The sequence below is a fragment of the Apodemus sylvaticus genome, chromosome 8, assembly GCF_947179515.1.
Source record: "Apodemus sylvaticus chromosome 8, mApoSyl1.1, whole genome shotgun sequence".
Classification (NCBI taxonomy): domain Eukaryota; kingdom Metazoa; phylum Chordata; class Mammalia; order Rodentia; family Muridae; genus Apodemus; species Apodemus sylvaticus.
This window is the reverse complement of record NC_067479.1, coordinates 75995691-76018977: the sequence shown is the minus strand read 5'-3', so window position 1 is coordinate 76018977 and position 23287 is coordinate 75995691. Positions and strand designations below refer to the sequence as shown.

The window sequence follows — 23287 nt, the reverse complement described above, 5'->3', positions numbered from 1 at the left end:
GCAGATCTTTTTTTCTGGCCCTCTGTCATTCCTTGTGAAACCACCTCATTGGACTGAGCCTATCTTTATCTGAAGTAATGGGGGATGACTCTCCTGTTCTGGAATGCCCTTGATATTTCATAAGCGTAAGACCCTGAAATATTTATCTTTCCAGTTTGTAAGTCAGTGTCACCTCCACCCTCCCATCCTTTCAGCAGCCCCACTCAGAGTCTGAGAGTCACCCGGTATCCTCGCAGCTCCAGGGGATGAAGTCTGCACTGGGGAAAAGAGAGGTTGGGTAAGGCCTCTTCCCTGGGGCTCTAGTCTCTGGTGCTGATCTTCTGCCTAGTGAGCACAGGGGCTTTTCTGACCCTGAGGAGGGAGTTACATTGTTTCTCACAGATTTGTTTTGTTCTGTTTGTCTGATTGGGCGTTTTGACATAGGGTCTCACTAAGTAGCCTTGGACCTTGCTATACAGACCAGGTTGGCCTTGAATTCATAGAGATGGTTATAAATACCGTTCCTGGATATACTGCCCCTTTCTTATGCCACAAGCAAGTCAAACATCGGGGCCCAGTCTTTCCCTCTGTAGACAGAATCGCTTCTGCAGAATGATCAGTGCTCTAGGCTGACCTAGGCACAGTTCTTGTGAAAGACAATTGTCTCAGCACTCTAAAGTCTCACTGCAAGAACAGTAGCTGGAGGCAGGGGGTGAACACGAATGGTTACTTCTACCCTAAGAGTACAACACACTTACCGGTAGATGTTTTCCTCTCTAGTGGTTGAAAAACATTGCATTTCTTTTTTGTCTTGGCAGGCTCTAGGAATAGAATGTCCATTGTTTTGCTTTTAGACCCCGTTCTTCCTGACCACTTTAAGTCATTGGTCTCTAATAAATCTCTGTATTGTAAGGTAGGATCTTCTGTGTGCCACTTTGGTTTTCAGTGGAGAAATAAGGCTCGATCCAGACATGAGGAGCTTAAGGAACAGCAAGGCTGGGGAGAGAGAAACTACTCAGACAGCAAGAGGATAAAAGGGAGAGGGTGGGGTGCAAACATATCGCAAAGGTCCCAGAAATTTGTGATTCTGTGATAACTTCCTAGACCCTGTGCTAGGTAAATCTGAAAAGGAGACAAAGAATGTTTTCTTCATTTGACATCAACCATCCTAAGTCTGGCAACTGCAAAAGAAGCATTAGCTATGGAAATGAGAGAAATCATGGTACCTGACCAGCATCCACTGCCTCACTCGTCATGACACTCAGGGGGAATGTCTGTAACCCAAGCAACATAGACTTCACCTCTTCACCCCGAGGACTTAAATGACAGTGTGACTCTTCCCCTTGGGTTCTATGGTAGAAAATAACGGAAGACCCAAGGGTGTGATGAGATAGCAAGAGGTTGTCCATACCGTCTCCCTGCTGTTGCGTCTCCCTACCATATACTTTATATCCTGCCAATCATTTGGAATTCCACGTACCCAAAACCTCGTCAGGGATGCTGGATAGCTGCTCACGTGTTCATCTCTATGTACTGTACGCTCCTTCCTAAAGAACCGACGGCCTCTTGTTCAGAAGCCTCAGTTTACTCAATTCGCCCACCCATTCCTCTCCTCCCACCTTTGTGACCACTTTCTAACCAGAACTATGACCAGTTCTGCTGACATCTTTCCAACCTGATACGTAACTTGCTACGTTCCGACCTTTCTTTCTCGGCTCATCTTCTACTCTCTTCATCTTTAGGGCACCGGGTTTTCACCTTTGCATCTCTGGGGCGAGTCCCAATGCTTGGAACATACTAGATGCGTAAAAATGGTGTGCCCACTCACCTACTCTGAGTCCCCGGACCTGAAGAGCAGCTGTCCTCTGAGATAAACATGAGCTGGGTTTTGAGCCAAGTAGAAGAACTCCCAGGGCCTTCCAGGGTCGGTTTGACTGGATTCCGTCCTTGCTGGACGTAATCCTGAGAGCATTAAAGATAACCCTGGGCAAAGTGAGAAAAGTCACTAAACTGTAAAGGAAGGAGCAAGGGTGGACTGGAGGACTGGCAGGGCTGTCACACCAAACCAGACTCCAAGCAGGAGCTCCCACTCGCTAAGCTAAGGGAAGGATGCATCTAAAGAGAAGACCCAAGGAGTGTGAGAGTTGTCTAGAGAACTCTATACAAAAAACGTAAACCTTGACTGAAGCACAACCTAGTGGCTCATGTCTGAAAGCTCAATGCTTGGATTATCATGAGTTTGAGGTCAGCTTGGGATACATAATAAGATTCTGTCTCAAAATAAAACTTTTTGATTGAATTATAATACTTGAAGAGACTGAAAAATAAGGCATGATCATTCTTTTAATTACAGAACTAGTTTTTCAAAATTTTGGATAATATACAAAGAAAGCAGTTTCCTTGAGACATTTTCACAATGTATACTATTATGATTTTATTATTTATTTTTATTTGACCTCCTACACTTCCCTATACCCCTTCTCAGCACTTGTGAATTCCCTCCCACCGTCCCATCTAATGACCCATACATCCTATTACCCGCTCTGTTGCCCCCCCCTTAGTCTCTCTCTTTCATAGTCACCTCCCTACTTCCATATCCTACATATAAACATACATGTAGGAGACATGTATGTATACATATATACACTTATGACTATGTATGCATACAATGTATGTATACATTTAAATATAGAGTTCATATATTGAAAAAGCACAGTTTTTGTCTTCTGAGTTTGGCTTATTTCTGCCCATTTTCCTATGAATGTCATAATTTCATTCTGTGTGATAGCTGAAGACAATTCCATTGTGTATATTTTACCCATATCTTCCTTTCCTGTTCATCTGTTGGTTGTTTGTTGGCTCCATTTCTTAGCTCCTATGAGCAAAGCAGCAATGAACTCAGGTAGATGAGGAGCTCTGAGGTACGCTGACTTAGACTCCTTGAGGGAAGGCTGGATTGGTTATATGGTAGGTTTTGGTATTTTGAAGAGTCTCCACATTGGCTTCCAAACTGGTTTTACCCATTTCTATTCTGACTAGGAGTAAATAAAAGTTTCTCTTTCCCTTTATCCTGGTCAACATTTGTTGTCACTGTTTTCCTGGTGATTCCAACTGTGGCGACATGACATCTCAAAGTAATTTTAATTTTCTTGCTGATGGCTATGGATATTAAACACACTTTCAAATCCTTGCCGGCCATTTTGTTTCATTTCTTTGGAGAACTATCTATTCAGTTCATTAGGTCATTTATTAGTCATATGATTTTTGTTATTAACTTTGGGGTTCCGTATAGCTTTTTAAGATTTATCTCCTATGAGACAGAACAACGTTTTTCCCCCCATTCAGCAGGTCATTTCTCCACTACAAAGACTGCTTCCTGTGTGGCACTGAAGTGGTTTAATATTGTGCAATCTTGTTTGTCAACTGTTAAGATTATTTCCTATACAGTTAGAATCTTTTCCATGAAGTCCTTAACTATTTGTGAAACATTTTCTTTCTTTCCTCTGCCAGTCTTGAAGTTTTGGATCTTACATTAAGGTATTTAATCCATTTTGAATGAGTTTCTCTATAGGGTAAGACATGTAGTTTCATTTTTCTACATGCATGCAAGACATGCAGTTTTTCCAGAACTCTTTGTTGAAGAGGCTCCTCACGGCAGAATATGTTTGTGACACCTTTGTCAAAGATTACATGTTAAAATTAAGGGTTAAACTTGTATGAAAATGACTCTGGCACTCGGCTACAACCAAACCCAGTTGATCGTGTAACAGTAGAGCGTAGTAGGAAAAATGTGCTTATGTCTGTGACTGCATATGCTCATGATGTTTTAGATTTTATCTTTAAGGTCAAAAAGTAAAGCTCTAACAGTATGTAGGTTATCAGCACTATGTATAGCTCAATGTCAGTGCCCTGAGCACTTGCACAAACCCACTCGTATCTCCAACAACACAAGGGAGACCAAGTCCCCCCCTCGTCCATACCCACTTGCGTCCCATCATCCAGTTAACCATTTTCATTAGTTTAGTGCTGGTTCTTCCAGTGTGGTTTTTGTTGTTTTGTTTTGTTGCTATATGACAGCAATAGGCAAACATATAAAGTAACTAATAGATTTTTTTTTCACATTAATAACCATGGTTAAAACATTTTCTACCTGTTCTTGGTAACAAGAGAGGGGAAATTTTACAGGATATAAAGGGAGAGTTTATTTTGTCTCACAGCTCCAGGGGGACAGGAGTCTGTTGTGCTGGGGACACAGGGCAGCAAGTGGCAGACATAGCTGCAGGAGGCAGAAGCTGAGAATTCACATGGTTAGGACGAAAGGGGAAGAGGGAATCAGAAGTGCCATGAGGCTTTTAATCTCAAAGACTGTCCCCTGGTGACATTATTCCCCCAGCAAGGCTGCATCACCTCAACATCCCCAAACAGCACCACCAACTGGGGGCCAAGAGTTCAAAGGCCCAAGCCCATGAGGGAAAGTTCTCACTGAGGCTGTCATGCTCTAAATGCAGAGAGGAAAACAGAGTAAATACGTAATAGTGACAATCAAGTCTCTGCGAGATGATCAAGTTTTTAGAAATACAGTATTTCCTTAGTTAAAAATTAACACTAGGGCTAGAGAGATGGCTCAGTGTTTAAGAGCAATGGCTGCTCTTCCAGAGGTCCTGAGTTTAATTCCCAGCAACCACATGGTAGCTCACAACCATCTGTAATGGGATCGATGCCCCTCTTCTGGTGTGTCTGAAGACAGTGACAGTGTATTCAAATATATAAAAATAAATCTTTTTTTTTAAATTAACATCAGAAATATCTCCCTAAAGATAGAAGCTAATTCTGCAGAATGAGCCAACCAGACTCTGGGGAATGTCAAATACCGTGTGGTTTATACAGATCCCAGGACATGCAAATTGATAATGAACTCCAAAAGGAATTCAACTTTTTTTTTTTTTTTTCCCGAGACAGGGTTTCTCTGTATAGCCCTGGCTGTCCTGGAACTCACTCTGTAGACCAGGCTGGCCTCGAACTCAGAGATCCGCCTGCCTCTGCCTCCCAGAGTGCTGGGATTACAGGTGTGCACCACCACCCGGTGGTGAATTCCTTTAGATAAAGGAATTCAACTTTATCTGAAGCAACCTGCTTCTAGTCCTGATATTTCAAGGCAAGGTGGAAACTCAGAGAATCACATTTAGAGTGCAGAGATTGCATTGGAATAATGATTGGGATACAGATGTCCTGTTTTCATTCTGGCAGATTCCTTAGAATTAATTTCTCCTTCCGTTCCATTTAAGTTTTTAACAGTCTAGGAAAGCATGGCACGGTGCTATCACAGAAACGAGACAACAGACATTTAACTGAGTTCTGGGTGCTGGAACAAGTTACCATGAGGCACGTGGGAGGAAGAGATGGGTTTGCGACCAAGCACTTGCCTATCTAGTGTGGACAAAGCTCGGGTTTTGGCCCACCGTGCTACAAAAGGAAACATTTATTTTCTCATTTATTTTCAGGATTTAAAAACAGTAAATCACATATTTATTTTCTCGCGATTGAAGATAGAAGCTGCTGGGAGCCGGGGTCTTAGCAGCCCAGGTCCTCAGCAAGGGCCCTTTGCTCTTCCTGGAGTCATTCACTTGTCTCCATAGATGAAAAGAGGATGCTAGACCTCTGGCCTCATCTTGCAAGGGCACTAGCTGTTCTATTGATTAGTGTACTGCCCCGCGTCAGCCAGCCTCCTGCCACTATCACAAAAACCTAAGATAACCAATCAATTTTAGAAGAAAAAAGCTGTAGCTCACAGGTTTTTGTCTGTTTGGTTGGTGATTTTTTTTGAAAGAGGGCCTCACTGTGTAGATCAGGCTGGCTTTAGTTTTCCTGCCTCTGCGTCCTGGGTGCTGGGATTTGAGGTGAGTACCACCATGCCTGGCTTGGTTCACAGTTTTGAGGTCTAGCCCTGCATCTGGAGGCCTCCATGGTGTTGAGGATCAGACCTAGGGCCTTACATATGCCAGGAAAGCACAGTACAGTGACTACTCTGACATATTCTCACGCTGTGATGTGCGATCTCACGGCAAGCGTCAGAGCAGCAGGCCACTGGCACCAGAAGAGAACCCGCAATAGAATCCCAAACAAACCTTTCTGATTTAAAGTTGATTATCCTGCTAATAAGACTTCAGTTCCTGTAGAAAAATAACAGAAATAAGCAACTTTTTTCTTTTTTTTTTAACTTTTTCTTTTTATTAAACTAATAAAATTTATTTTAAAATATGCAACTCAGTATTGACAATTTTTAAGTCATCAAAATAATTTATAATAGTTAAATGCCTCTTAATTATACATGATGTCTTATGAAGCTAAAAGTAATATGCACTCAACCAGTTTTTAAAATCTATTTGGAACTTTAAACATGATAGAAGTAGAAAAAACATCTCTTATGAAGTCCTCAATGAAAGGAAATTGTGACAAATTCCTGATTAGACAGAAAATGTTCCATCTCCAAGGGAGAATACCCAACATAAATGTGGCTTCATAGAATGAATTGGGTAGAGCTCCTTCTGTTTCTATTTTGTGGAATTGTTTGAAGAGTATTGGTATTGGGTTTTCTTTGAAGGTCTGATAGAATTCTCCACTAAACCCATCTGGTTCTGGGCTTTTTAAAATAAACAACCTTTTAAAAAGAAAACTTTATTTCAGTTCATAGTTTCAGAGCTTTCTAGTTCATTGTATTGAATACTTCATAGTTTATATTTTTTAAATTTAATTAAATTTAAAATAATTTTCCCTTCTTCTCTTTCCTTTTATCCCTACTATCTCTGCCTCTACCATTGCTCCCTCCCAAACTCACAACCTCCTCTTAATTTACCATTGTTGTTACACACACACACACACACACAGCCTGCTGAGTCCATACACTGTTGTCTGCTTGAATATCTTTCTAGGGATGATCACATTGCATTAGATAATCAAACAGGGAGCTTATCACACCCACACACCCCTAGTGGCACACCAGGCTGGGACTCAAGTAACTGATTTTCACTTTACTGTAACATGCTATTTAAAGGCTCACCTCCTCTCATCTCAACTCCTCTCACTGGAGATTCCAGTTCTTGGAACAGACCCACGGTCCCCAAAGACCTTTCACCCTGTCTCTCTAGATTATTCTTTATTTTTCTACAGCCTATCTGAGGAAACTTCTCCTCCCACAAAACCTCCAATTACCTAGGGACCCTGCCTCTTGGTGTAGTCAGGGTTTCTTTGGCTTCTTCCCACAGACTCTCTCAGATTCTTCTCTGTGCTAAGCTCTATTCCCCTCTGCTACCCACCAGAAGACTCACAGGCTACCTAAGATTCAGAAAGAGCAAAAGAAAACAAGGACCAGAGCGCCCATCCAATAGAGACAAGACCAGATGTTGTCAGCACTCCAATCACCTGAATTATTTCTACTCCAGATGTCTAGATATCACCAGGACCCAGAAATCCTCCTACAAAGGACACTATGAAATGTAATTATGTAATATAACTGAAGCACAAGACTTCTAAATAGCAATTATGTGTATGTTCAAGGACCTTAGAGTATAAATAAATAAATGCATTAATCAAATCTATTAAAGTGCAAATAGTGGAATAAAAATAATAAAAACAGTTCATTAAGACATGAAAGAATTACAAGTGCTTATTACAAGGCAGAGGAAATGAATACCTCAGTCAAAGAAGATGTTAAATCTAAAAAAACAATACAGGCACAAAAACATCCAGAAAACCTGGAGCACTATGAAAAAAATCAAATCTTCAAATAATAGAACTATATGAAAAAGAATAAGCATAGGTTTAAGGCACAGAAAATATTTTCAACATTATAGAGAAAATTGCCCTAACCTAGAAAAGGAGATACCTATCAAGGTAAGGTACAAGAAGCATACAGAACACTAAGTAGACAAGATCAGAAAAGAAATTTCCCACAACATACAATAATTGAAACATTAAATGTACAGAACAAAAAAGAATATTAAAAGCTGCAGAGGAAAAACACTAAGTGAACAAAGGCAGACCCATTAGAATCATTCAAAACTTCACAATGAGACTCTAAAAAGCCAGAAGTACCCAGACAACCATTCTACAATCTCTGAGAGACCACAGATACCAGCCCAGTCTACTATACCCAGCAAAACTATCAATGCCAATAGACAGAGGGAAAAATTATATGATAAAACCAAAACTTAGCAGTCTCTATCTACCAATCCAGCTCTATAGAAGGCACTAGAAGGAAAACCTCAATCTGAAGTGTTAATCACATCCAAGAAAACAGAAGGAATATAAAATCCCAGACCAGAAAGTCAAAAGGGAGGGGAAACACACATCAACAAAATAACAGGAATCAATAACATTCCTCATTTATAACTCTTGATATTAATGGCTTCCATTTCCCTCATTTTGGAAAAAGGACACAGAGTAGAAAAACAGATTTAAAAACAGGCTCCATCTTTCTGCTGCATTCAAGAAACACACCATACCAGCAAGGCAGAGGAGAAGCAAATGGACCAAAGAAGCAAGCTAGTGTAACCCTTTTAATATCTGACAACACTGACTTTAAACAAAACTAATCAGAAGATATAGGGAAGAACACTATATACTCATCAAAGAAAAATTCCACCAAGAGGATATCTTGGTTCTAAACATTTATGCATCAACACAAGGACAAAATACTATTACAACTATAATAGTATTGGATGACTTCAATAAGCCACTCTCTCTAATAGGGCATCCAGACAAAAACCAAACAGAGAAATACTGAAGTTAAATAATGCCATAAATCAGATGGTCCTAGGATATATTTACAGACAAATTTAACCAAACAAAAAAGAATATAACGTCTTCTCAGAAGCTCATGGGGCTTTCTTCAAAGTTGGCCACATTCTTTAACACAAAGCAAGTCTCAACAGATACAAGAAAATTGTAACACCCTGCATCTTGGATTAAAGCTAGATATCAACAACAAGAGAGACAACAGGAGCTTTACAAGCTCACAGAAACTGCACAACTCACTAATGAATGAAAACTGGGGCAAGACAGAAATTAAGAAGGAATTTTTAAAACTTTTAAGAATTTAACTAAACTAAATCACAAAATACCCAACACTATGAGGCACAATGAAGATGGTTTTAAGTGAGAGGTTCATAGTGCTAAGTGCTGATGTAAAAAAGCTGGAGAGGCCGGGCGGTGGCAGTGCACACCTTTAATCCCAGACCTTCAGAGGCAGAGGCAGGTAAATCTCTGAATTTGAGGCAGTCCTGATCTACACAGAGAGTTCTAGGACAGCCAGGGCTACACAGGAAAACTCTGTCACAGAAAAGAGAGGTGGAGGGGAAAGGGAGGTAGAGGGAAGGGGAAGGGAGGGGGGAAGAGAAGAAAAAAGAGAAGAAGAAAAAAAGAGAGAGACATCTCATAGAACTAACACCCAGTTGGAGCAAATGGCAGGAATCAACCTCAGATCTTAAATCAATAAAAAAGAAACAAAACAAATGAGCATACAAAGAGGATTTGAATGAGATGAAAAGTTGGTTCTCTGAAAGAATTTTAAGATTGATAAGTGCTTAGGCAAATTAGCTAAACGATGGAGAAAAGATTCAAATTAATAACATTAGAGATGAAAAGAGGGACATCATCGAAGACACCAAGGAAGTCCAGGGAATTTAGGGCACAGTTTAATAATCTCTAACCCATTGAACTGGAAAACTTAAAAGAAATGTATACATTTCTTGATATATACAACCTACCAAAGTTAAGTCAAGACCAGATAAGCAACTTAGGCAGATTCAAAAGCTGTAGTGAAATAGAAGCAGTATCTCCCAACAAAACAAAACAAAACAAACAAACAAAAAAAAACCCTCAGGGTCAGAAGGATTAAATGTTGAAGGAAGAAATTCAAGGAAGAATTAATGCCAGCATTTGTCAAATTATTCTGCAAAATAGAAACAGAAGAAACATTATCTAATTTCTCTGATGAGAAACTACCATGATACCTGAACCGTAAAAAGATCCAACAAAGAAAGATACTGACAAACCAAATCCAAAAAAGGAAGAAAAAACAAAAGAAAAAAGAAAAAAAGAAAAAGAAAGAATGACAGACCAGTTGTCCTGATGAAAACGGATGCAAAAATTCTCAATAAAATACTTGCAAGCTGAATACAAGAACACATCAAGAAGACTATCCACCATGATCAAGTAAGCTTCACCCGCAATGTGCAAGGAGATGGTTCAATATTCGTAAATGAAAGACAAATATAACCTATTCCATAACCAGACTGAAAGACAAAAACCGCGTGATCAGCTCATCAGATGCAGAAGACCTTTAACAAAATGTAACATTCCTTCCTGAAATACTACCTCTCCCCAGACTGGGAATACAAGGCTAGGGGTCATACCTCAGCATACTAAAAATATTTTACCAACTAATAACGGCAATTCAAAGCCCGTGACAACATCAGTCTAAACAGAGAACACTCAAAGCAACTCCACTAAAATTGGGAAGAACATGAAGATGCCCCCTCTCCCCACATCTATTCAATATAGAACTTTAAGTCTTAGCTAGAGCAGTAGACAACAGAAGGCCCTCAGACAAGGCTCAGACATTAAGAGCACTCGCTGCTCTTTTAGAGGGCTGGGCTTCAATTCCAAAAACCCACATGGCAGCTCCGTAGCACCTGTAGCTCTAGTCCCAGGTGATCTACAGATACCTGCTTCTGGCCTCTGATGGCATCAGGCACACATGTGGTGTGCAGCCACACATGCAGGCAAAATACCTGCACACATAAAATGAGATAGTTAAAAAAATAAAATAAAAATCAGACAACTGGAGGTTATCAAGAGGAAAGGAAGAAAGCAAAGTATTTTTATTTGCAGATTATGTACTTTTATTTATAAAAGACCCTAAAATCCCTACAAGGAAATGTCTACATCTGATAACCACTTTCAATAAAGCAGCAGGGTACAAAATTAACACTCAAAAATTAATAGTCTTCATATATACAATGATAAGCATACTGAGAAAAAAAATCATGGGAACAATAGCCTTGTCTTAGTTAGGGTTTTACTACTGTGAACAGACAGAATGGCCAAGGTAACTCTTATAAGGACAACATTTAATTGGGGCTGGCATTCAGGTTCAGAGGTTTAGTCCATTATCACCAAGGCAGGAACGTGGCAGCATCCAGGCAGGCATGGTGCAGGAGGAGCTGAGAGTTCTACATCTTCATCTGAAGGCTGCTAGGAGAATCCAGGCAGCTAGGATGAAAGTCTTAAAGCCCACATCCACAGTGACACACCTACTCCAACAAGGCCATACCTCCAAATGGTGCCACTCCCTAAATATCAAGCATATTTAAACCACAACAAGCCTCAAAAATAATAAAATATCCTGAGAAAACTCTAACCGAACAAGTGAAAGACTTATATGATAAAAGCTTTAAGACGCTGAAGAAAGAAATAGAAGAACATATCAGAAGATAAAAAGGTCTTCTATGCTCATGGATTGGTAGAAGTAATATAGTAAAAATGGCCTTTCTAGCAAATCAATCTACACAGACAACACATTCATATTGAAATTTCTACACAACTCTTTACAGAAATTGAAAGGATAATGTTCAGCTTCATATGGAAATATAAAAATTCCAGAATAGCTAAAATAATCCTGAATAATAAAAGGCTTCTACCAGTATCAATATTCCCAAATTCAAATTGTGCTACAGAACTATAGTGATGATGAAGATGAGGATGATGATGAGGATGATGAAACATGGTATTGACACATTGAACAGTGGAATCAAATGAAGATCCAGACATAAGTCCATAAACCTATGGACACCTGAGTTTTGTTCAGCCATGTTCATTGCTGCTCTGTTCATAATAGGAGAAACTGGAAACAGTCTAGTTGTCCATCAATAGATGGGTGGATAAAGAAAATTGTGGTACATTAACACAATAGGGTATATTGGCTGTTAAAAAAAATCATGAAACCTGTAAGTAAATGGATGGAGGAAAAAAAAAAAACCTTTTTAAGTGGGATAACTCAGATCCCAAACAAACAAACAAAAAAGATAAAAAGGTATAAATTCTTCTATATGTGGATGTAGCATCTGATAGGAATGTTAGAGTCCAAATAACCACAGAGATCAAGTATAGAGTGAAGGGGATGGAGACTCTCCCAAAGAAGGAGAAACATAATAGATAGTTATAGAGAGACAGGATCTCCTTAATGGGGGAGGGAAAGAGGCAATGTGGGGAGGGATCACCAACACTAAGGGCTGTTTGTCAGGTCATATGGACACTTACTACCATAGAAGCTTTTCTTTCATGTGTGTGTGTGTGTGTGTGTGTGTGTGCGTAGATCTAAATGGACTCACTAAATTACAGAGAGACAATGCCCCAGCTAAATATCTTTACTCACTAAGTAAAGCTTCCAGTGCCTGGAATTGGTCACGTCTAGTTGGATTGTTGAACAAATGGGGCCTGTGGAGATCTTCAAACATGTCAGGCGATTGCCAAGGCTATCAGATGCTCTTCCTGAACTGAGGGTAGTAGGGCTCTATTGCTCATATCTCATGGAGCACAGAGAAGTTGAGCTGGGCCCTAACTAGCACCGTCACCCCTGCAGACCCGTCATGGTGCTGGAACTTACTTCTCAAGCTACCAGAGCAGAAGGTAAACACCCACCCAGCCATAAACCCTCTGATCTACAACAGTGACCTGCCTACATGAGACACTGGCGCAACAGTGGCTTAAACGTTGGGGAGTAACCAACCACTATCTGATTGGAGTTAAGGACGAGGTCATGAAATGGAAGCCATGTCTGACATTACTCAAACGGCCAAGAACATGAAATCAGATAGCCTGAGCTGAGGGAAAAACCAAATACTGCTGTTCTACCTCTAAAGACAATGCTGTAATAAAATGTCTCCTAATAGACACCAGTGTCTGACTCAGCCACCATCAGAGAGGTTTCCTCCTGAGGTAGACGGGAACTCATGCAGAGACCCACACTGTCAGTGTGTTGCCAGCGAGATACTTTGGAACACTCAGTCGTAAATGGGATGCCTTCATCAAGCCCCTCCTCTCCTGGCTCTGGGAACTATGAGGAAGAAGAGGCAGAAAGGCTGTAAGAGCGAGTTGAGATGGAAGACTCCAAGGAAGTAAGTAGTGCCTTTCAGACACAGTACTGATGCACACATGAACTCACACAGAGGAAGCACCACAGAACCCACAAGGGGTCAAACCATGTGGGGTCCCAGACTGAGACAGGGACGCGGACATGAGCTTCCACCCCTAACCAAGAAGCTATCTCAGGTGGACAATCAGTTTCAAAGGAAAACTCCATTGTCTCTAGTGGAGTCTCACTGGGTATATTAACTACACTTTAGGGAGGCCCTGTGCTCAGGGGCAGATGGTTAAAATAATGGCGTTTTTGTAGTTTTTTTTGGCCACATATTGCTTTGTTTGGGCATTATTTTTTTAAAGATTTACTTATTATATGTAAGTACACTGTAGCTGTCTTCAGACACTCCAGAAAAGATTAGATGGTTGTGAGCCACCGTGTGGTTGCTGGGACTTGAACTCAGGACCTTCAGAAGAGTAGTCAGTGCTTTTAACCTCTGAGCCATTTCTCCAGCCTTTGGGCATTATTTTCCACTTTACTGGTCTTTTGTTTGTATATTATGGTTTCTAGTTTTGTGTTTTTATGGTGTGTGTGTATGTGTACCTGCACATACATGCCACAGAGCATACCTTGAGCTCATAGGACAACCTTAGTGTCAGTCTGAGTCTTCCACCTTGTTGGAGGCAGGATTTCTCATTTGTTCTTCGAGCTCTTTTCTGTTTCTGCCTCCCATTTCACTGCAGAGCTGCTGGGACTGCAGAGAGGTGATGTCGTCTCTCAGACAGGTGATGTGGTTCTCAAGTTTGCAGGACAGTGCTTTGCTATTGACTATTTTCCCAGTCCTGACTCGGACTTTAAACACACCCCTAGCTTGCTTCCACCAACCCAAAAGCTGAGAATGTTCAGATAGCAGCTGAGGCTATAAAAGATTTCCCTGTTTGACACAACCTGCCTTCCCCGTCTTTCCACCAGTGAATTTAACAATTACCTTGAAATCAACTTTCTTCATTCTATTGCTACAAAAACTTCACTCAACCCTTTTGTTTGTTTTTCTGGTATTTTGTTTTGTTTGGTTGGTTTTGAAGTAGGGCCTCTCTGTGCAGCCCTAAACATCAATGGGTAGAACAGGCAGGCTAAACACAGAGATCCACCTGTCTCTGCCTCCCAAGTGCTGGGATTAACCGTGGGTGCCACCTGGCTTGGAGGCTCATAGCCTTTTGAAGGCTACAGGACACCAGGCCGATGCTGAGGCAGGGGGATTAGCTTGGCCTGACAGTGACGCTGCTTTCCTTCAGCAGTGGGATTCTTGGCTTGATGTAGACACCGCATATGAGCACTGAGAGGAGCAGCTTGAGAAGAAGGGAAAGCTCGCATGGCATCCTGGGAAATAGCCCCTCCCATTTCACAAACATCAGAAAGCAGAAGTTCCCTTTGGAGTCCTTTGTCATATCCAGTTCCTACTGGTCACCACAAGGCACTCCATCTTCTCAGAAGCCGCCCCTCTCCTGATCCTGGCACTGTCCTCCTCCTGCCAGAGGTTGGGCCTCTTCGTCGTCCAGCTGGGGTCCACTGCTTCCCTGGAAGGATGCTCAAGAACGCTGTCGCTGTCGCTGTCCAATCTAGCGAGGCTTGCTCCCTCGAGAGCCCCCACCCTCCCAGGGCGCTTGAGCGCTTTTGAAGTCGTAGTCGTCATCGTCATTGTTGTTGTAGTTGTTGTTCACTCCCGAGGATACACTCAGTGGAATCCTTGACAACCACTCTCAACCCTGTCCCAAGTCTGAAAGGGAGACAATGTGGAAAAGTGGGGGAAGGGAAGGAAAACAAAGGAATCAGAGAGACAGACAGACAGATAACTAAAGGATAAACCTGGGAAGGAGGTGGGGGGAGAACAGGATAGAAAGAGAGGAAAAAAGAGAGACAGGTGGAGGTGGAGGAAGAGAGACAGGGAGAGGGAAAGACAGAGGCAGAGAGACAAGAGGTTGAATGTAAGAAAACGAGAGTAATAGAGTTTGATGGAAGGAAAAGAGGAGGGAGACTGGAGGGGGTGATGGGGGAGAGAGATTGGAGGGGGTGATGGAGGGAGGGTGATGGAGGGGGTGATGGAGGGGGTTACCTAAGTGAATGGGAGGTTGAGGTTAAAACGTGCTCAGGAAGACAAACATGAGAACAGCTAAGAGAAACACAAAGTACCTGGGGTAGGAGATAGAGATAAAGAGGGACAGACAAGGATGTACTTAGAAGATAGGGAGAAAGAAACATGGGTCTTAATCCTGTGCTGGCTACCTTTGGGCTGCTGTTGTAATGTAACACATCACCGAGGCAACTGGTAGAGTGTAGACTCCGCGTGTTTACGGTTGCAGAGGGATGGGAGCCCATTAGGGAGGGAAGCGGTGGGAGCACAGCCTCAGCTGTCACAGAATGCAGAGAGAGCAGGAAGAGGCTGGACTGTGAGTGCACAAAGCCTCCGGGTGACACACCTCCTCCAGCAAGCTTGCACCGCCTTTCCACAGTGTCACCAGCTGGTCACCAAGTGATCAAACACTGGAGCCTCATTCAGAACTCCACATGGCAGGCTGTGTCAGTCTGGTTACTGTAAGTCTGAGGCCGGCTCGAACTATTCAGGATGACTGTGCTGAGTCTGCTATAAAATCATATTCTAAAACTCATGAAGCCAGCAATAAGCCTGGAGCAGAGACTGAAGGAAAGGCCATCCAGAGACGGCACCAAACAGACACTATTATGGATGCCAACAAGTGCTTGCTGACAGGAGCCTGATATGACTGTCTCCTGAGAGGCTGTGCCAGAGCCTGACAAACACAGAGGCAGATGCTCGCAGCCAACCATTGGACTGAGCATGGGGTCCCCAATGGAGGTGTTGGAGAAAGGACTGAAGGGGCTGAAGGGGTTTGTGACCTCATAGGAGGAACAACAATATCAACCAACCAGACCTCCCAATCCCCCAAAGCTCCCAGGGACTAAACCACCAACCAAGGAGTACATGTGGGGGCACCCACAGCTCCATCTGCATATGTAGCAGAGGATGGCCTTGTCAGGAGGCATCAATTGGAGGAGAGGGTCTTGGTCCTGTGAAGACTCAATATAGGGGAATGCTAGGGCGGAGTGGGTGGGTGGGTGGGAGGGGTAGCACCCTCGTAGAAGCAGGAGGGTGGGGGATGGGGGATGGGATGGGGGTTGTGGAGGGGAAACTGGGAAAGGGGATAACATTTGAAATGCAAATAAATAAATAAAATATCCAATAAAAAATAAAATTAAAAAAACCAACAATAAAATAAAAAGACAAAGACCAAATGACTCTTCAAGGTCCCATTTGACAATATTTGGAGACAGTTTTTTTTTTATTATTATTATTATTATTTCTGGTTAGGAAAGGCACCACGAGAGAATGTTTCTTTTAAAAAAACCTCAAATTCTGGCAATGTACGATGGTCCAGGGCTGTTGTCTCAGCACGTGGAAGATGTAGGCAGGAGACTCAGGAGTTGAAAGGTCATCTTCAGTTACACATCAAGTTCCAGACCAGCCTAGGCTGTGTGAGATTCTGCCTCAACACAAAGCAAAACGAACAAATGGCCCCAAACAAGCAAAGGTCTCTGACTTCAAATCCACCCTAGGACTTTTGGTTCTGGTCTTACTTTGGCTCAGTTCTTTTATATCACTTCCTTGTGGTTTGTGCAGGAAATAGAGGGCGATGAGGGAGAGAGCGGTGCGAAGTGTGGGTGAGAAACTGTGAAAGACACTGTCACAAAACATAGTTCAGAGGCAGGAAAGAGCCCAGTTTCAGCTCTGCAATGCCTCATACCACAGGGTCTGAGCACCACAGAGAACTTGACATTGCTTGAGCCACAGCGGTCATCTTAGGTCCTTTTTCTGGCCACAGACCTAGCCTAGAGGCAGGTGCTTAGAAAACACAAGAGCATTTTCATATTACACCAAGGAGAGAATGAAGACGAACTAATCAATCCTGAGAAAGAAAATACTGGCAGTGGTGGGATTCGAACCCACGCCTCCGAAGAGACTGGAGCCTAAATCCAGCGCCTTAGACCGCTCGGCCACACTACCAAGCTGCCGGGCTTTTCTGGTATACACTAACTATTTACGCGATCCTGTTTCTCTTTAAACTGCAATCTGAAACCCAGCTTTAAAGGATTTTTCCCCCTTTCCAAAGCGCTAGCTGGGCACCAGAGTGAGCAGATTAACCGATCTACCCTCCCGAGGCCGCACCCCAGAGAGGGCTGTCTGCAGGCTGATCAGTTCCCCTGCTGAAGTTTGTCCAGTGTGGCGCCAGCCGCTGCAGACGCGTTTTGCAGTGCGTGGAAGGCGAGGCGGCCGGAGCCTGCGGGAGTAGAAGTCAGAGGCGCCCTTCCCTATGGACTCATACAGCCTGAGAGAACCAGGGCGGTGCTGGAGGCCTCCAGGAGTCGGAGGTGTCCTCATGCTCGGGTCTCCACTCGCCCCAGTACTCGCCCCCTCCCCGCTCTAGAGGCTCACAGATCTCCAGCCCGGAGCTGCGGCGCATGATTTCGGGAAGAGTGGCCACACTGCAGTTGTGGTTCATTAGAGCTTCTGGCGTGGGACCCACCAAACACCGGCCTCCATGTTCCCTGCGCAGGAAAGAAGCCCCCCCGGCTCCTGATCACGGCTGGTGTAAATCACTGGACAACGCTTTGGCAAACTGACCCTTTTGTTTATGCGTGTAGCAGTAGCTGAAAATCGAACCCCCTACTGTTATCTAGAAAAAAGGGTGACTATTCCAGCAAAAAGATCGGGATTGGGAAATATTTGAACGAAATTTGCATCTTTAAACGGAAATTGTGTTTTCCTGGTAATATTCAAATCACATCTTCCATTTGACTAAATTCAGGTTTACCTGGGGGCAAATTTCCACAACGAGGCCGTAAGCGGGGAGGTTGTATGTGTCCTTGATCCTTCCTTACCTCTTTTGCAAACAGTGCAATCAAAGTTGAAACCACCCTGACCTAGCACGCCCAGCACGGTTATTTTCTAGGGGTCACGATCCGGCTCTTTTTCTCCACCTATTAAATAACTAAAAGGTAGGGGAAATCTCAGACGCAGCAGGCGGCAACAGGTATTTTGAAGAAGTTAGTGAGCGCGAGTGCATTCACCCGGGGGCGGGGCGGGGCGGGGCGGGGCGGGGCGGGGGAGCGCAGGCTTACAGAAAGACTCCCCACAAAGTGGGAAAGGGAACCGTACACTGGAATCTGTTAGCCCCTGGAGGGTTAGGGGTTTTAAGTTGTTTTGGTGGCGTGGAATGGCGCCTCCCCACTCGTTTTGGATTATTCAGGCTAAACAAGGGAGGGAGGGTGCTACTGCCAGCCCTGGAACTGCAGGGAATCAAAGCTGGCCCTAAGGAGGATGAGGAAGAAACTGTAAGTTTACCATCTCTACTATACTATGTTCCCTCACCACAACAATCAGGGATCTGTCAAGCTCCTAGTCCCCCATTTCCTTACCACTAGAAAATTGTTATTGTTTCTGAATCTGTTGCTCTTCTCAGAAGGGATTTTACTATCCTTGTGCAGGGGGTGGGGGGGGGTGTCTTGTTTTTTGAAGCACACCAAACACAGAGAAATATCCAGTTCAGAGATTCCCCCAGAGTGTATAACTTTAAATTTTTTTCTTTATGGATACATGTGTGAGCCTGCAAGAATACGTGTATTACGTGTGAGCAGGAGCCCTTAGAAGCCAAAAGAGGTCACTGGGTGACCTAAAGCTGGAGTTATGAGCAGTTGTGAGCCACCAGGTGACTGCAAGGACCTGGGTTCTCAGCAACAGCAGTGAGTGCTCTTAACTGACGCTTATCTCTCCAGCCAAGAGTACAGACCTCTTAGGAGTGAGAACTTAGTGGATGACTTATGAAATTTTAACTTCTTTTTAATTTTTAATTTTGGGGCACTTGAGATGGCTTGGTGAGTCTTGAGTTGCTTACCCGACAGTCTGAGTTTTGGTCCCCAGAATTCATGTAAATAAAGATGGGGGAAAACTGACCCCTCAAAGTTGTTCTCTGAATTCCACAAACGTATGAGACAGACACCACCACCAACAATAAATAACAAAAGACTAATCGTGTTGTCGGTGGCAAAATGGCTTAGAGCAGCAAGCCATTGTTTTATCTCTGGAACTCACACGGTGAAAGGGTCTCTGACTTCACATTCCAGCTGTGGCTGTGGCATTCGATGCCCACCTCCCCACCCCCACCACACACACAAACACAAACACACACACACACACACACACACACACACACACACACAGACAAGCAGATAAATGTTTCAAAAAGAAAAGATTAATTGTAGAGCTGGTATAGAGCCAGGTGTAATGGGGGGAAAGACAAAAGCAGGAAGATTTCTGTGAGTTCCAAGCCAGCCACAACTACATAAAGACCCCACCTGAAAAGCACTTAGGGACTGGAGCCATGGCCCAGCGAGTCATTACCCTTGCGACTCACAAATGTCTGTAACTTCATTTCAAGGGGGGTCAGGTTCCCTCTTCTAGCCTCCACCAGCACCAGGCATGCACGTGGTGCACAAACACACATGTAGACAAAACATCCACACATACAATAAGCAATCTGAAAAACTGAAAGTAACCTACTAGAAAGTTAGTTGTTACTTACTGATTGATGGAGACCCTTGATGTTTCCTTGGCGGCCTTGGTCTCTCGATCCTTAGAGCTAAGACCCTACAGCCAGATTTACAAGTAGATGTTACTACTCCCAGTTTAACTTTTATTATCTTGTGTAATTTGTCTTTGTAATGCTGGGAGCAATTGAACCCAAGACTCTGCAGTTCAGGAAAGAGCTCGGCCGTTCAGCTGTACTGCCAGACTTACTTAATACGATCTCATCATGACCTTAGTTCTTGGACTGTAAACACAGATATATCTTGTCTACTATACAATTCCTGAATGTGCTCCCTGCATGCCTTAGTTAGGGTTTTACTGCTGTGAACAGACACCATGACCAAGGCAACTCTTATAAGGACAACATTTAATTGGGGCTGGCTTACAGGTTCAGAGGTTCAGTTCATTATCATCAAGGTGGGAGCATGGCAGTGCCCAGGCAGGCATGGTGCAGGAGGAGCTAAGAGCTCTACGTCTTCATCTGAAGGCTGCTAGGAGAAGACTGACTTCCAGGCAGCTAGGACAAGGGTCTTAAAGCCCACAGTGACACACCCACTCCAACAAGGCCACACCTACTCCAACAGGGCTACATCTCCCAAAAGTGCACCTCCCCGGACTGAGCATAAAAGCCATCGCACTGCATCTCCTGGTTCTCTCACCCAAACCCTGACACTTCTGCACCCCTGTCCTTTCCAGATATGCTGGAAATGAAGATTTCCTTGTTTTTTTCTTTTCTTTTATTGGATATTTTCTTTATTTACATTTCAAATGTTATCCCCTTTCCCGGTTTCCCCTCGGGAAGCTCCCTATCCCATCCCCCTTCCCCCTGCTTCTGAGAGGGTGCTCCCCTACCCACTCACCTACTCCCGCCTCCCCACCCAGGCATTCCCCTACACTGGGACATTGAGTCTCACAGGACCAGGGGCCTCTCCTCCCTTTGATGTCTCTGCTATATATGTGGCTTGAGCCGTGGGTGACTCCATGCGTACTCCTTGGTTGGTGATTTAGTCCCTGGGAGCTCTGGGGGGTCTGGTTGGTTGATATTATTGTTCTTTCTATGGGGTTGCAAACCCTTTCAGTTCCTTCAGTCCTTTCTCTAACTCCTCCACCGAGGACCCCGTGCTCAGTCCAATAAATGGTTGGCTGCAAGCATCTACCTCTGTATTTGCCAGGCTCTAACAGAGCCTTTTAGGAGACAGCTATATTAAACTCCTGTCAGCAAGCACTTGTTGGTGTCCACAATAGTGTCTGGGTTTGGTAACTGTATATGGGATGGATCCCCAGGTGGGGCAGTCTCTGGATGGTCTTTCCTTCAGTCTCTGCTCCACACTTTGTCTCCATATTTCCTTCCTTGAGTATTTTGTTCTCCCTTCTAAGAAGGACCGAAGCATCCACACTTTGGTCTTTCTTCTTCTTGAGCTTCATGTGGTCTGTGAATTGATCTTGGGTATTCAGAGCTTTTGGTCAATATCCACTTATCAGTGAGTGCATACCATGTGTGTTCTTTTGTGACTGGGTTACCTTACACAGGATATTTTCTAGCTCCATCCATTTGCCTAAGAATTTTATGAATTCATTGTTTTTAATAGCTGAATAGTACTCCACTGTGCAAATGTACCACGTTTTCTGTATCCATTCCTCTGTTGAAAGGGAAGATTTCCTCCCCTCCTACAAGTATCGAGGTATGACAGAGAATCACCTCTCCTTTCTGTCCACCACATTCAAAGGTGGGGATTCAAAGCTGGCCCTCTGCTTTCTCTGTCTCTCAGCCTTTCCTTTGTCACCTCTGCCTCTGCTGTCAGCTCTGGGCCTTCAAGGCTCTGCTCTCCTGGCTCTAGTTTATCCTCCCTTCAGTTCACCCTGCATCCCATGCTTGGTGAATTCCCATCTTTCTCTTTTCAAAAGGGTCTAACGCCATTCCTGCATCCTAGCCTGTCTCATCTCTTGTCACCTCTTGAGGAGGGTGGGCCAACAATTTTCTAAAGGTATACCCCTAAATATATTGCTATTCCTTGGACCTCACTCATAATTTTTGACTACCAGGAATCTTCTGGCCCGGATTGTACCAATCTCAGCCTTCTCTATCCTGAGCCTTAGCTTACCTTTCCTCAGGGCCTCCACGGTCTACTTGCAAGTCAGGCTGGTTCTACTTGCTTTTCATTTCGGTTTCACAACATTGAAAGAATGTCTCCCCACAAACTTATGATAATGACTTCAGATCAGATTCTGACTTCAGATCAGATTCTGACTCCAGCTGCGAGAGTGGGCTCTGTATTTAAGGGAACTTATTTTTCTTACCAGAGAGTGTCTTCCCAACAACTTAACGATAACTGTAAGAAAATCTGGTGTCTGTTTTTGACCGCCACAGACACCAGGCACCCTTGTGGTGCACAAAACAACAACAACAACAACAACAACAACAACAACAACAACAAAAGTAAAATACATACATACCTCTCCCAAAACAAAAAAATAAAAACAAAAACAAAACAAAAAAACCCGAGGGGAAAAATGAAATACTCAGTGAAGTACATTAATTTGAAAAAAAAAAAAAAAAAACTAAACCAAACCAAAACAAACAAAAACAGCTGAACCCCCATCTAGCTTCTAGTGTAGAACTTAGCACAGGAATGCAATTCGGAGAATTTGGAGTTTCTTGAGTGAAGGAATGCTTTAAACGGAGAACTGAGATTTGCTTGTTCTGACACTGAGAGGAAGGTATCTGTGTGGCGGAAGGACAGAAACCAGAAGTGAGAGCATCAGTTTCCTCCCAGAGTGTGGCAGGCTTCTTCCCTGGCGCTGGATTTCTGTTCCGGATTTCACTGCCACAAGGAAGTGAGGGAGGAGGACTCTGTCGTTGTGGTTGGTGGTGGTGAGGGGCAGTCATATTTTTCCAAATTTAGAATAGTAGTGATCCCTGTCAGAATCTACTACTATGCCGTTCCCAGTAAGCCCAGACTAAATTCCAGCACCGAATAAGAAATGGACTAATCTGGATCATGGAATTACGGAATAAGAGATAGAATAATCTGAATTTGCTCTTTTTCCTGTCCCTCCGGTAGGCACCCAAAGAACCAGCTGTATCCATTTCTAAGAAAGAGAGAAACAGCCACCTATGTGGCCCTATAGCTCAGGGGTTAGAGCACTGGTCTTGTAAACCAGGGGTCGCGAGTTCAAATCTCGCTGGGGCCTGAGTCTATTTAGACTTTTGAGTGCAGGACTTTCTGGCAGGAAAGCCTTCTGCTGTTTAGCTTCCACAGATGCAGCGTGGCCTCTTTTTGCTCCAGTGCAATCCCTCACCCCTGTGCGCTCTGCACTCTGAGAAAGTGGGACAGCCACTGTCTCAAGATCGGACGAAGGGAAGGTTGAGCCCCTGCAAGAGCTGGGCAGCGAGGGACAGAAGGAGGACTGGCCCCGCGTGCCGTAGGGGGAGGCTAAGTCCACACACAGGCCTCCAGGTACAGGAGCAAGAGGCCCGGGGATCCCGATACGTCACTGTCTCGCGCAGGAAA

At 43.6% G+C, this 23287-nt stretch overlaps 2 non-coding genes across 2 annotated transcripts; one reads left to right on the top strand and one right to left on the bottom strand.

Annotated features, from left to right (window-relative positions):
* Window positions 1–17113: 17113 nt before the first annotated feature.
* On the bottom strand, window positions 17114–17195 carry Trnal-uag (transfer RNA leucine (anticodon UAG)). The gene has a single exon. It is a non-coding gene; the product is annotated as a tRNA-Leu (tRNA).
* Window positions 17196–22894: 5699 nt separating this feature from the next.
* Trnat-ugu (transfer RNA threonine (anticodon UGU)) lies at window positions 22895–22967 on the top strand. The gene has a single exon. It is a non-coding gene; the product is annotated as a tRNA-Thr (tRNA).
* The last annotated feature ends 320 nt before the right edge of the window (window positions 22968–23287 follow it).